General features: G+C 46.5%; 1 protein-coding gene across 1 annotated transcript in view; it reads right to left on the bottom strand.

Moving 5' to 3' along the window:
- LOC308609804 (forkhead-associated domain-containing protein 1-like) overlaps positions 1–12226 on the bottom strand; it is a gene marked incomplete at its 3' end in the record, with an annotated part of 99534 nt that extends 87308 nt beyond the window's left edge. Inside the window, exon 1 of the mRNA XM_081259105.1 lies at positions 12189–12226. The remainder of the gene's footprint in view (positions 1–12188) is intronic.
- Positions 12227–14247: the final 2021 nt, after the last annotated feature.

Here is a 14247-nt window from a genome sequence, read left to right as displayed (position 1 = left end):
AGATAGAGACAAGGCTGGTTGGGATGTTCATCTCTTGCAAATCAGAGCTCTGCCATGGGGCTTCCCTGGTGGCACAGTGGTTGAGAATCTGCCTGCCAATGCAGGGGACGTGGGTTCGAGCCCTTGTCTTGGAGGATCCCACATGCTGCGGAGCAACTAGTCCCGTGAGCCACAGCTACTGAGCCTGCGCGTCTGGAGCTTGTGCTCTGCAACAAGAGAGGCCGCGATAGTGAGAGGCCTGTGCACCGCGATGAAGAATGACCCCCGCTTGCCACACCTGGAGAAAGCCCTCGCACAGAAACGAAGACCCAACACAGCCAAAAATAAATAAATTAATTAATTAAAAAACTTAAAACAAAACCAAAAAACCACTCTCTCTAAAAAAAACAAACAAAAAAACAGAAAAAAAGCTTTGCCAGGGAGGTCAGTCTGTATGTTCTGTTTGAAAGCTGCAGATGAAGGCTGCTGATCCCACCTCTGATCGGCCTGGTTTCGTTTGTTTGTTTGTTTTATTCTGTCTGTACCTCACTTCTCTCACCTGTAAAATGGAGGTAATAGCAACATTGACTGTAAAGACCAAATGGGTTAATATGTGTGAAGTAGTAAACTGTGCCCGGTACCACAGACTCCTTCTGTGAATGTCCGCGTTGCTGTCTGTCTGTTTGCTTGTTTTTGTTGCTTTCTTGATGATGTGGGAGGACAGCACCATCTGAACCCGATCACAGCCATCCTGGGGAGAGCTTTGATTTGCATCGTCTCAGTCCCAACCCAGAGCAAACTTGACCTCTGAACACTCGCATATCATCTTGCTTGTTGCCCAGGGACCTTTCTGGGTGTGGGTGTCAGAGGCAGGCTGAGCTCCCCTGATCGCTGCTAGAGGGATTCTGAGAATCCAGCTGGTCTCTGTGGCGTGGCACGTGCAAGAGAACTCCATATATTCGACTTCCAGGCATCCAGGCAAATCAACCTCCAGTACTTTTTTGGGGGGGATTAACAATGAACCACTATGAATGAGGTTAACCAAACTAGCTAATATTTACTGAGGCTTGTTAGGTACCAGCCGCTATGCCATGCACTGTTTTATTTAATTCTTGGCCCAACACATTTCACAGAAGCGGGCCCAGAAAAGTCAAGTAACTTTCCCAGTTACAAATCTTGTAAGTGATAGGTCCAAGATTCGAACCCTGGCTGTTGGACTCCAGCATATTTTCTTTTTTGTAAAGTTTTGTTTTCAAAACATAATATACATCTCGAAAAGAGCACAACTGATAAGCGTACACTTGAAGAATTATCACAAAGTGTATGCACCCACCCTAACCAGAACCCAGAACAAGAAGCAGAACATCACCACCCACCCCGCCCCTCCGAGAAGACTCCCTGTGCTCATTCTGGTTACCCCCTCCCGCTTGTCTGACTTCCAATCATAGATTAGTTCTGCTTGGTTTTGAGCTTCATGGAAATGGAATCTTACAGATTCCATTTGCTGCCTGGTTTCTTTCACTCAAGTATGTGAGGTTCGACCATGTTGTCTGATGTAGCTGTGGTTCATTCATTCTCACTGCTGCATTGCATTACACTCTGTTATCTATTCCTGCAGAACAAATTATGGCAAACTTAACGGATCCAAAAAACACACACTTATGTCACAATTTCTGTGGGTCACGAATCTGGGCACTGCTTAGCTGGGTTCTCTGCTCAGGGTCTCTCCCAGGCTGCAATGAGGGAGGTGGCCAGGGCTGGGGTCTCATCTGAGGCTCAGCTGGGGAAGGATCCTCTTTCCAGTTCATGTGGTGGTTGGCAGGATACAGTTTCCTGAGGGTTGTTAGTTAGTCTGAGGGCCTCACCTCCTTGCTGCCTGTTAGCCAGAGATCCTGCACTGTTTCTTGCCATGTGGGCCTCTCCATAAGGTGGCTTGCTTCATCAGAGCCAGTGAGAGTCCATAGAGAGAGTCTCCAGGCAAGATGGAAGTTACAATCTTCTGTAACATAATCACAGAAATGACATGCCCATCACCTTTGCAGCATCTACTGATTAGAAATAAGGTACAGTCCTGCCTACTCTCAAGGGGAGGGGACACAGAGGTGTGAACACCAGGGATAATTGGGGGCCGTTGTGTATGCCTTTTGGTCTGCACATGTGCACATATCTCTTGGGTATATATCTAGGAGTAGAATTTCTGGGTCACACATACGTCCGGCTTTATGAGATTCTGCCAAACATTTTTCCAAAGTGCAGGTACCCTCTACACTCCCTCAGCAGGCTATGAGCTTCCCAGTTAGAGCACATGCTTTCAATACACTCCTCCCCTCTCTCCTTATAGAAGGGGTGTTTGAGCTGGGGCTCTTTGGGACGACAGGTCCTAATTCTGGCCCCATGTCAGAATCACTGAATTCCCGGGCCGCTTCGCCAGACATTCTGATCATTTGAGGGCTCAGATACAAACTGGAAGGTCCACTCCATGAGGCGAGGATCCCTGTATCCTTGGTGTCCGGAGCAGTACCCGGCAGCAGTACCTGGCAGGTACCAGGTAGCTGGCACTCAATAAATGTTTTTTTGATTAAGTGAATGAGTTTAGGAACTATTGTTCAAGAGATGGGCCCCAGGGCGGGTATAAGCTGCTTAAACGGGAAGGAAACTTTGTTGTGTCTGAGGCTGTGTGCATTTTTCTGGGAAGAGGGCTCACAGCCTCAACCAGGTATGTCCCCAACAAAGGTTAAAGGCCGCTGTGATTGGCTACTGTCCGGCTTAGGTATTTTATCACATGAAGAAAGAACTGGTCCAAGGGTTGGAGGCATGGGAATTGTGGACAAGGTCCCATGGTCCTTAGAAGTAAAAAGCGAGACAGTGCTTGCCTGGGGTGGCTCATAAACTGACACCTTGCTTGTTTTGACCTTTGACCCATGGTAGCTCTTTTGGTACATCTAGCCACTGCCTGGCCTCCTGGGACCCTCCCTGTGTCTGTCTGTTGAACAGAAAATTCCAGAAGGCCTCGGTGCCCTGAGTTTCCATCAGGGGCAAGCCAACATGAGCCTTAGCTTTTGAAAAACCCCTTTCAATGAATAGAAAGCCTCCCAGTTTATCTGGTTTGAGATGACCTCATCCTTTGTCAACTTCTCTCTTGTTTTCTGGAGGTTGCTCAGCGTCTTGCTGCTGTCTGCATTCTTTTCTCATGTGAACAGTGCACCTATTTTGGGCATTTTGTCGTTGTTGTTTTGGGTCATTCCCGTCACACATTTTTTATATTCCTTTCCAGTCAGATCAACCTCATGCCTCTCTAGACATTTCTTCTCAGGTTTCCTCTGAATCATTTCGTTTGGTCTAAATATGTCCAGTGTTTCCTCCTTCCTCACTGCACTCCACATAGACCCTCTCTTTTCCGCGGAACAACTGTTCTTTTCTTTCGAATCCCTGACCCAAATCCTCATCTTTCACCATGTTTTCTGACTTCTCCTAAGAACTGATTGTTTTTTGAAACTTAAGCCTCAAATATCATCCCTTCTAATCTGGGTCTGAATTTGGATCACGGTCAAGAAGCAGGGGAGACAGGAACGTGGCTGCGTAATTAGGATCCTCAGCAGAAGGGCTGAGTGTTCATCGGGGGGATCAGAGGGGCCTGGGGATGGAGCAAGAGGTATCTTCTTCTGCCTCGGGTAGGGCTTAGGGTGGGGTTGTCAGGAAAGCGCTAAGAAAAAAGGAACCATTTGACTTGAGTTTTGAGGGAACAGTAGGATTTCCGGAGGCAGAGCAGGGAGAGAAGAGGATTGTCCAAGGAAGGAGCAGTGGGAATGGAGGCTAGAAGATGAGTCATCAGAGAAGTTAGGGAAAGGAGTACAGAAGGAGAGGGGTGGCCAGGTGCTGAGACTGCAGACTGAAGGTCCATGGTCAGCCCTCAGATATGTTTGCCTGGTTTTCCCAGTGTGTTAAGACTTTTAATTAGTTGCTGAAGGGAGAGGCCTCTTTCTGTGGAGTGACAGAGAAACCTATTCAAATTGTCTTCAGCATGAATGCAAATTCACTGGTTACCAAAAATGAAAAGTCTAGAGGGAACCTCTGGGTTCAGGCTCAGATGATTTCATGAGGCCTTGGCCTCTCTCCAGCTCTCAGGGATTCTTTGAACCATGTGGATCCAACCTTAGACAGAATCTCTGTATAATGGTCACAAAAAGGCGGCCGAAGCTCCAGCCCTTACATCTTCTCAGCTTTGAATTCCATAGGGAAGGATAAGAGTCTTTTTCCTAAGCTTCCCCCAATGGCCTCACTGCTTCTCATTTTCTCTGGGTGGGTCACAAGCCCATTCCTCAGCCAATTATTGTGGCCCAGGAGACTGCTCTGATTGGCTGAGCTTGAGCCACATGCCCAGCCCTGCAGCCAGAGGTGGAATCAACACCATCTCTGAGAAACTGGACTGAGACTAGGAGAAAGGTGTTGTCCCCAAAGGGGGATCATAACCCCATAATATTTTAGAAGAGAGGTCAATTGCTATTAGGTGACAAAAACCCGATGCCTACCACAGTAGCCAACATGTACAGCTCATTGACATCTGGATTTATGCCTTTTTTTGGGAAAATGGGAATATCTGGCAATACCTGGACTCTCTTCTTGTATATAGATCAACAATCTGCAGGGGCTGAGAAGAGGCTCCCTCTTTAGATACAGCCTATGTTCTGCCTGCCCAATGCACTGCTCATATTTCCTCTCTGGCTCCTGGAAGCACTTGAATTTTTATTGCCAGCATAATTTGATTCTGTAAAGAAATCTGTTTTTCCCACCAGAATGGAAGAGCCAAATGTACAGGGGTCAAATAGCTCTCCTGTGCTCCCACAAACTCCTGAGGACAAATGCCTGGCCATTTTTGATAGTCTCATTCCTTACTCATTTTAAAAGCCTTCTTTAAAAAAAATATTGAATACATAGTGATTTTAGAATCTGTTATCTGATAATTCCATCATCTGAAATCTTTGGGTGGGAGTGGCAGTGGGGTGGTGTCTCAATGTCTTGTTTGTTGTGTCTGCTTACTCTGGCTCATACTGACTTATTGCTTGGATGTTTAGTAATTTGACTGTGATCTCATTCTTGATTGAACTTAATCTGTGGGAATCCTGAGGGGTTTGATTCCTGGCTGCTTTGCTCTCGGAAGTCTTTTTTGTTTATTTCAGCTGGATGCCGGGGATGCTAATAACCTCTGAACACTGACATTTATTTCCTCAACTTGGGAGTTTTCCCACTGAATACATGGAGTATAAACTTGAGCCCCAGACCCACGTGGTTACAAATCTTCAGGGTGATCATCATCATCATCAGTATTGTGGCCATTATTAGTTTTCCCCTCCAGAGCCACATTGAAAACTACAGGTTTTCATAGGCTCCCCTTTCTGAAAGTCCAGAAAAAAAAAGTTTTTAAGCCCTCCTCTTGCCAGGGTGTGGAGCATCTTTGAGGGTGCCAGCTTAATACAGGCATCTTAGACTTGGTTAGCTCATTTTTCAAGGCCCAAGGCTTAATCTCCCTTTTCCTGCACTTACTAAAGGCAAATGGCTTCCTCATTTGCTTATGCTTTGGTTGTAGCTCACTCTGTTTGTGTGTGTGTCTGTATGTTCCTTTGAGATTGCCTACATAAAAATTGTTTTTTATTCTGGGATTTTGGAAACACACACAAAACTAGAGAAGCCTGCGATTAACTCCATGTATTCATCATCCAGCTTCAACATTTTCCCAGTGTTCTCTCATTCTTTTTTCTTCCTTTTTGAGTTTTTTTCTAGGTTAATTTAAAGCAAGTTGTGTCATTTCACCCATAAAGACATCCTAACTGAAAGGACTTTTTTTTCCTTTACATTATCCCCACCTTGACATGATCACAGCTAAAAATACTTATAATCATTCCTGAATATCATCTAATATTCAGTCCATGCTCACATTTCCTTGATTCTCTCAGAGATATCTTTTTTACTTTTATCTTTGTTAGAATCAGGATCCAGACAAGGTCCACACATTAAACTTGGTTGTTATGTCTCTGAAATGTCTTTAATTCTGTAACAGCAACACCCCGCCCCTGACCTTTTTTATCCCCCAGCCACTGATTTGTTGGAGAAACTGGGTCTTTTGTCCTGGAGAACATTCACATCCTGGATTTGGCTGATCACTTCTTCTTGGTTTCAGTTAACTTGTTCCTCTTTTCCCCATGTTTCCTGTAAACAAATAGTTAGATCTAGAGGTCTGAGGAGATCAAAGTCTTTTTGTTGTCCAGACGCCTTCATAGGCGGTACTGTGTGATCCATCCTGCATCACACAGTGAGCACATAATGTCTGGTCATCCTGTTTTAACGATATTGAGATTGAATGGTAGGTCCAGTGCTAACAGACTGAGCCATCCATTACAAAGTTCCCAACGGCTTTTTTCCCCACAATAATTAACATTTTTAATTTTTAATTATGGTAAAATATACATAACATTTACCATCTTAACCATTTAAAAATATACAGTTCGGGCTTCCCTGGTGGCGCAGTGTTTGAGAGTCCGCCTGCCGATGCAGGGGATGCGGGTTCCTGCCCCGGTCCAGGAAGATGCCACATGCCGCGGAGCAGCTTGGCCCGTGAGCCATGGCCGCTGAGCCTGCATGTCCGGAGCCTGTGCTCCGCAACGGGAGAGGCCACAACAGTGAGAGGCCTGCGTACCGCAAAAACAAACAAACAAACAAACAAACAAAACACACATGTGGCACGGAAGAAGCCAGAATCTTGAGAATACCTGGCCCAAGGAAATCTTGGAAGATAGTGAGTTAAAGAGAATAGTGACGATAATGACGATGGTAGGAGAGCATGTATGCTTTCTGGTCCTATGTACTAAGGGTTTTGTATACAAGCTCCCATTGGGAAGGCTACGAGCTAGGTGCCATTTTTATTCTCATCTTAAAGAAGAGGGATCTGAGCTAATTAAGCAGAGGGAAGGTTAGGGGCTTTTCCTGGCTGAGACCACAGGACAAAGCGGTGGTCACGCCCCATAGCCAGGACTTGATTGGCTGGAGATTTGATTGGCAGGAGAGCTGAGCGGCTTCTCCTGCCAGAAGCAGCTGGTGCCCTTCAGCCTTTCTTATACTTCAAGCCCTAAGAAAGGGCTTGCGTGCTTCCCAAGTGGCAACTTCTGTGCATTTAAAAATTTCCTCTTGAAAATCCCAGCCTTAGCCCATTCACAAAAGGTATCTGGGTCCTTTCTTGGCCGTGGCCTAGTCGTATTCACCAAAGAGAAGAGCGCGTCCCATAAGAGCTGGCGGCTTTGGGAGGACCGGGGAAGGCGTCAGCTGGCAGGAAGCTCCCTGAAAGAAATAGAGGAATCCCCACCCATCCATGAGCTGCCTATTCTTCACCCTTAGAAACGGGGCTTGTGATGTGCCAGGCACTGCAGGCATTTTGCCATTTAACCCTCCCGCTGCCCCACGCAGTAGGCCCCTTGCTAACAGTTTTGGTTGCTTTTGTTGAGGAACCTGCGATACAGAGGTCAAGCCACTTACTCAGGGTCATTCGGGGCAGTGGTGGGGCTTGACCCCTATTTGTTTGACTCCAAATCTGGCCTCTGAACTCTGAGAGACACTGCCGGCTTCTCGAGTGATGTGGGAAGTGGATTCGACTGAGCACGGCCTGGGCCGCGGTTCCCGTCCCTCTGCCACATGGACAGAGCCACAGGCCCAGTTCGCTGTGAAGGCCCAGCATCTTATACCAAGTCTCATTTTCAGAGCCAGAGATATTAGTGTGGAAATAGGACTTTTGATTCTTGAAAGGTCTGCTTGGTGAAGAGATGGTCAAACATTAAAACTACAAACTCCATTTTTTTGGGGGGGGCAATTCTGAAGCTTAAGATGTGTAATTTCATCTCAGTGCTTCAACACTGCCACCTCTGTGAACGGGTGAAGAGTTTCAAAGTTTTATACAGGAGGCTAAAAAACTAAGGCTCCTTGTGAAAATACTAAGTGTAAAACTTAGGAAAGAGGAATTCTGCTTTCTGTTCATTTCTGCTTAAAGACAACGAAGATATACTCCCTGGAAGGAACGGATGCCAAGACAGATGTATACAAGTGCCCTTTAGGATCCAGCAAAACTTTCAAATGTATTATTGTTTTCTTCCCGACAAACAGGGATTTCTGACAACATATTAACAACAAGCCTGAAATGCAAACCTGAGTCCTGGAGTGAAACCCCCAGGAGCAATGGTGCGATGTATCCAAGGGGGCCACCCTGGTAAGGGAGACACAGAAGGAGGGGGTGTGGAAAAGTGAACATGGGCGGGGGAGGGCAGCAGGTGGGGAGGGAATCCTGTTTCTGCCACTTAGTAGCCAGGGAACGGTACCCTCTGTCAAATCAGCTTTCCCCTCTCTCTAAGGGGCCGACACTTGCCAGCATCCCTTGCGGGTTGATGGGAGAGATGAAGCATGTGCGGTGTGGAGCAGGTGCCTGTCCCTTGGTAAGTCTTTCCCCCAGTTGTGAATTCCACGAATTTGAAAGCTACTAGTTGTAGCTCTTCTGGGGACCCTGACACAGGTTCAGCTTGGCCATTTCAGACCCTTCTCAGCTGAGGGATGTCCAGCGCCAAACAGGCTGGCATGTCCCTTGCGTTGTGTGTGAATGAGGCAGCCCAGGAATAATGCATGTGAAACCTCATTATGTAAATCCTCAGGTTTTCAGTACATGACAATGGCTTTTTTGGGGGCCCTTCTCTGTCCCATTCTGTGGTCTGGTGTCTCTGCTTTGGGACCTAGTCTGCCAAGCCCTGGGGGCGGGGGTGGGCACCCTGGGGAGGGGTGAGCTCTCCAGAGGGCACATCAAAGGGAAAGTCACAACTCTGTCACTGGCCCAGCTCTCCCTGGCATTGCTTGGTGTGAAAGGAAACTATCCTCTGCCTGAGGCAACCCCATGTCACACACAGATTAAGGCCTGTGATGTTTAATTCATAGCAGTGAGCACTGGAAACACCGCAACCAGGCTCCCTCAGAGCAGGACAGCCACTTTTCATTTCTGGGGCTCTAAGCCAGAGAGCCTGCTGTCTGGAAACCTATTGCCTGGAAGGTTCGCAGGATGGAGGGCAAGCTTCTGCAAGGAACTATCTGACCATCACCTCCTGCTTGAGGAGAAGGGCACCCTTCTATCACCTTGGCCTCCTTAGAGCTCATGCAGGCAACAAACACACACATACAAATACACACACATGCCAACACACAGCACATACTCACATGTACACACATACACACAAGCATGCGTATACAAATACACAGCCCCAAGTCAGAAAGACTGGAGTACTATTCTGGCTACTCAGAAGAGCAAACCCAAATCTTTATTCTCAGAGAGCTTATTCCTCGGTGTATCTCTGGCACCTGGCAGAGCAATGAAAATCAGAATCGCCGCCTTTAAAAACACTCGGGCTGTTCACTCAACTGATTGTGGTCATCATTGCAGGAGGCAGGGAAGTCAGATCATGATGCTAGACACCCTTAAACTCAATACAGTGCTGTGTGTCAATTATGTCTCAATAAAACTGGTAGAAGAAATAGTTATCTGGATAGAAAGAACAAGATAAAATACACGAATTATCAAAAGTTAAAAAAATACAGACAAGCTAGACTATGAGTCTCACAAAGCACTGTTCACAACAGCCAGGACATGGAAGCAGCCTAAATGTCGATGGAGGAGTGGATAAAGAAGATGTGGTACAAATATACAGTGGAATACTACTCAGCCGTAAAAAAGAATGAAGTAATGCCATTTGCAGCAACATGGATGGACCTAGAGACTATCATACTATGTGAAGTAAGTCAGACAAAGACAAGTATCATATGATATCACTTATATGTGGAATCTAAAAAAAATGATACAAATGTGCTTATTTATAAAACAGAAACAGACTCAAAGTCTTTGAAAACAAACTTATGGTTACCAAAGTGGAAATGTGGTGGGGAGGGATAAATTAAGAGTTTGGGATTAACATATACACACTATTATATATAAAATATATAATCAACAAGGACCTACTGTATAGCACAGGGAACTCTACTCAATATTCTGTAATAACTTATATGGGAAAAGAATCTGAAAAAGAATAGATATATGTGTATGTATAACTGAATCACTTTGCTGTACACCTGAAACTAACACAACACTGTAAATCAACTATACTCCAATATAAAATAAAAATTAACTTAAAAAAAAGAAAGTTTAAAAAAATAGAGGCAAGCTAGACTATGAGTCTCAGAGAGGCTAAGCTGACACATATATATGGAATCTAAAAAAAAAAAAAAAAAGAATGTTCAGATGAACCTAGGGGCAGCCAGGTATAAAGACACAGATGTAGAGAATGGACTTGAGGACATGGGGAGGGGGAAGGGTAAGCTGGGACGAAGTGAGAGAGTGGCATGGACATATATACACTACGAAACATAAAATAGATAGCTAGTGGGAAAGAGCTGCATAGCACAGGGAGATCAGCTCATTGCTTTGCGACCACCTAGGGGGGTGGGATAAGGAGGGTGGGAGGGAGACGCAAGAGGGAGGGATCTGAGGATATACGTATGCATATAGCTGATTCACTTTGTTACACAGCAGAAATGAACACAACACTGTAAAGCAATTATACTCCAATAAAGATGTTAAAAAAAAAAAGCTGCCTGAAGTCACACAGTAAATGGCAGAACAAGAGTCTAAACCTAAGTCTGCCTAACGCTAAAGCTATTCTGCCACCTTCCTTTGAAATGAGTGAATGCATTCTTTGCTGCCTGGATCCCACTGGGGCCTCAGTTGGCTGTTTCTAAAGGGAGCTGAGGGGCAGCCTCAGAGGCTCTGCTCCGAGCAGGGACCTCTCACCTTCTGCTGCCTGATCGCCCTGGTGACCCTCTTCTCCTGGTGCAGCCGCTCTTCCATGTGTGCCAGGGCCTCCTTCAGCAGCGCCTTTTCTTCGGCCTCTTTGGAGATGTCGTCCTTCAGCTTTGCCACCTGTGACTGGTACATCTGAACCGACACTTTGCTCTGCCTGAGCACACAGGAGAGACAAAGTCTCTTTTCTCCTCATCTTTCTCACTCACCACCAATGCTACCGACCTGGGAGATCCTCAGAACACTTCCATATATGCCTGGCTTCGCGGTTTCCTTACAAGTGGGGGGAAGGCTGAAGATGTGGGGACTAGAGGGCAGAATAAATAGCCCATTGGCTGTGGACGTGCAGCACGAAGGGGGCAACGGTTATGCTACCAGCCCCTCCCAATTTCCCAGAGAGGGTGGGGGAACGGATACCACTGAAAATAGGATGGAATTACGAAAAGCACACACATGGTGAAACATCAGACACATTTATAAAAGGTGCACCTTATTCCTTAAGAGTAGGGTACTTTAACTGCTGCTTTCTTGCCCAGAGACTTGGGTCCATCAGGCCCTGAGTCACCATCCCGCCTGCCCCCCTCCACACCCAGGCCTCTGTCCTCTTGTCCTGGTCCCTACGGGTCTGCAGCTGCACCGAGGTTTAGCCTGGAGAATGGAGGCCTGGGCCTTTTGCCGGAGACATGGGCCACACATGAGCTGTTCAATGTCCTTCTCGTATCGTCTCAAAAGCTCTTCTTTTCTCTGCAGCTGGTTCTTGAGTAGGGTGATCTTATCAAACACCAGGTACAGGTCTGTTTGTCGAAGCTGGTAGACTCTCTCCCTCTCTTTTGGGGAGAGGTGTTTCATGGACACGTGACCTGACATACCTTTGATGTTCATCAAAGTCCCGAGGGTTTTGCTCATGTCCATGTACTACGAGAAAGCATTTCGCAGGTAAGAGGCCTGGCCCAAGACCGCTGGAGGCCACTTTGAGGAGGCAAACGTCTAATTGTGTTTCATTCATTTTCTGCAGTTGCAGAGAAGAAACACATGCTTTGCAAATGAGTGCATTTGGGGCTTTTAGTACGACTTTCATTTTCCCCCGCATCCATTTACACTATGCCTTTTTGAGAACTGGGGGGAAGTGGGGAGGGGGAATGACAACAGACATAAACATTCATTCTTACTACCCAGTCTTCCAAGGAATTGGGCTCTGCAATTTCTAGCCCATGCTGGGATAGGAGATGGGTCTCGTGGAGCTACTGTAACAACTAAACATGTATGTGGAGTTGATGTTTAAACTATCTGCAGGGCACGCACGTTTGGACAGGAGGGGACTGATGCTGGGTATACCTACCAGCTTTTCACTAAGATCTAAAGCGTCAGCCACATCCATTTTCCTTAACTTCTCAGAGACCATGATGGACCCTGGGCTGGAAAGGCCATTTTGAGGCTGAAATAAAAAAAAGAAGAAAAACTCTCTTGGCATTCCGTTATGATTTTCTACATCCAGAAGAATAACCCAAAGAATAATGGAAGAACTGGAAAGATACTAAAAAATAATTTGAGAGAGTTAATTTTTTTTTTTTTTTTTCTTTTTGCGGTATGCGGGCCTCTCACTCTTGTGGCCTCTCCCGTTGCAGAGCACAGGCTCCGGATGCGCAGGCCCAGCGGCCATGGCTCACGGGCCCAGCCGCTCCGCGGCATATGGGATCCTCCCAGACCGGGGCACGAACCCGTATCCACTGCATTGGCAGGCGGACTCTCAACCACTGCGCCACCAGGGAGGCCCAAGAGAGAGTTAATTTTTTTAACATCTTTATTGGAGTATAATTGCATTACAATGGTGTGTTAGTTTCTGCTGTATCAAAAAGTGAATCAGCTATACGTATCCATATATCACCATATCCCCTGCCTCTTGCATCTCCCTCCCACCCACCCTATCCCACCCCTCTAGGTAGACACACAGCAACGACCTGCTCTCCCTGTGCGATGCAGCTGCTTCCCACTAGCTATCTATTTTACCTTTGGTAGCGTGTGTGTGTATATATGTCCATGCCAAGAGAGTTGGTTTTAAATCCAGTCTGACTCTGTGAACTGCTTTCTTTATGACTGTGTTCCTACCCCTTCAGAGCACAACTGCCTTTGAAATGATGCATCACTTGTGCCATTCTTTGGCCACCGTCTCGTCTGTCTTCCCTTTAGGCCAGTGGTTCTCAACCGGGGGTGACTCTGGCCACCCTACCCCCTCCAGGACATTTAGCAATGCCTGGACACATTTGTGGGTGTCATAATTGCTGCTGGCGTCTAGTGGGTAGAGGACAAGGATGCTGCTAAACACCCCACGATGCATAGGGCAGTCTCCCAAACAAAGAGTTACCTGGCTCAAAAAATCAGTACCGCTGATGTTGAGAAGACAAGCTCCAGAAAAATGGGGACCATGTGGCTTTTGCTCACTAGCTCCCTCCTTGTGCCCAGCATGGCACCTGGCAATGAGTGGTGCATAGTGGGCATGTTTGTTGAATGAACGAATGAAGGTTAAGTGGAAAATAGCCTCCCTCCTTTTTATTAAAGGAATCTCATTTCTGTGCAGCAGAAACCATACCCTCACAAAATTTGGCCCAACCTTCTCCTAGCTCTGGAACCTGGTGGGTGGGCATCCCTTCAGACCCTTTCCAGAGACAATGCAGATAGTGTTTGCAGCTGCATCTCCCTAAGACCCCAACCAGCCAGCTGGCTGCTGGAAGCCCAAATGACTGCATGGAATGGCCACCAGTCTGAATAGGTTACCCGATCTGAACGACTACAAATAACCATAATAAGCCTCCTTAAAAAATAAATTGGCTTTTAATGCTTGCCATGAGCCTCTCTTAGCCCTAGCATTTGTTGGTACTACCCTGAAAACCTCTGAGATTAAAAACAAAACAACTAAAAAACTATAATGGCCCCCAAAGTGACTGTGATAGATAAGAGTGGACATATTTGTCTATGTATCTATGGAGATGAGAATAAAAGAGGGTATCTGAAGATGACAATAAACCGGGCAGATCTGCTGCAAAAAGAACCTGAGATGCTGTTCAGTGTCTTCAGCTACCCTGAGCTGCATCCTCTGTACCTCTCCAGACGCCCCCTCTTTTCCTGAGGGGAGGGTCACTAAGGAAGAGCCTGGGCTACAGGATCCAAGCACACAGTCCCCACCCGGTCTCTGCAGGCTCGCAGACACACCACCAGGGACACACCCCTGGTGTGTCTTCAATCATTATTCTGTGACCTTGGGTGAGGTACTTGACCTCCTGAAGCCTTACTTTTTCTTATCTGTTAAATGGGGACAATAATAGTAACTATGACACAAGGCTGCTACGATGGTTAAATGACATAAGGCATGGAGCCAGCTGAGCTCAACGCCTGGCACACAG

This window comes from Mesoplodon bidens (genome assembly GCF_964165515.1).
Source record: "Mesoplodon bidens genome assembly, contig: HAP1_SCAFFOLD_103, whole genome shotgun sequence".
In the NCBI taxonomy this organism is placed as follows: Eukaryota; Metazoa; Chordata; class Mammalia; order Artiodactyla; family Ziphiidae; genus Mesoplodon; species Mesoplodon bidens.
This window is presented reverse-complemented; position numbering and strand designations above follow the sequence as displayed.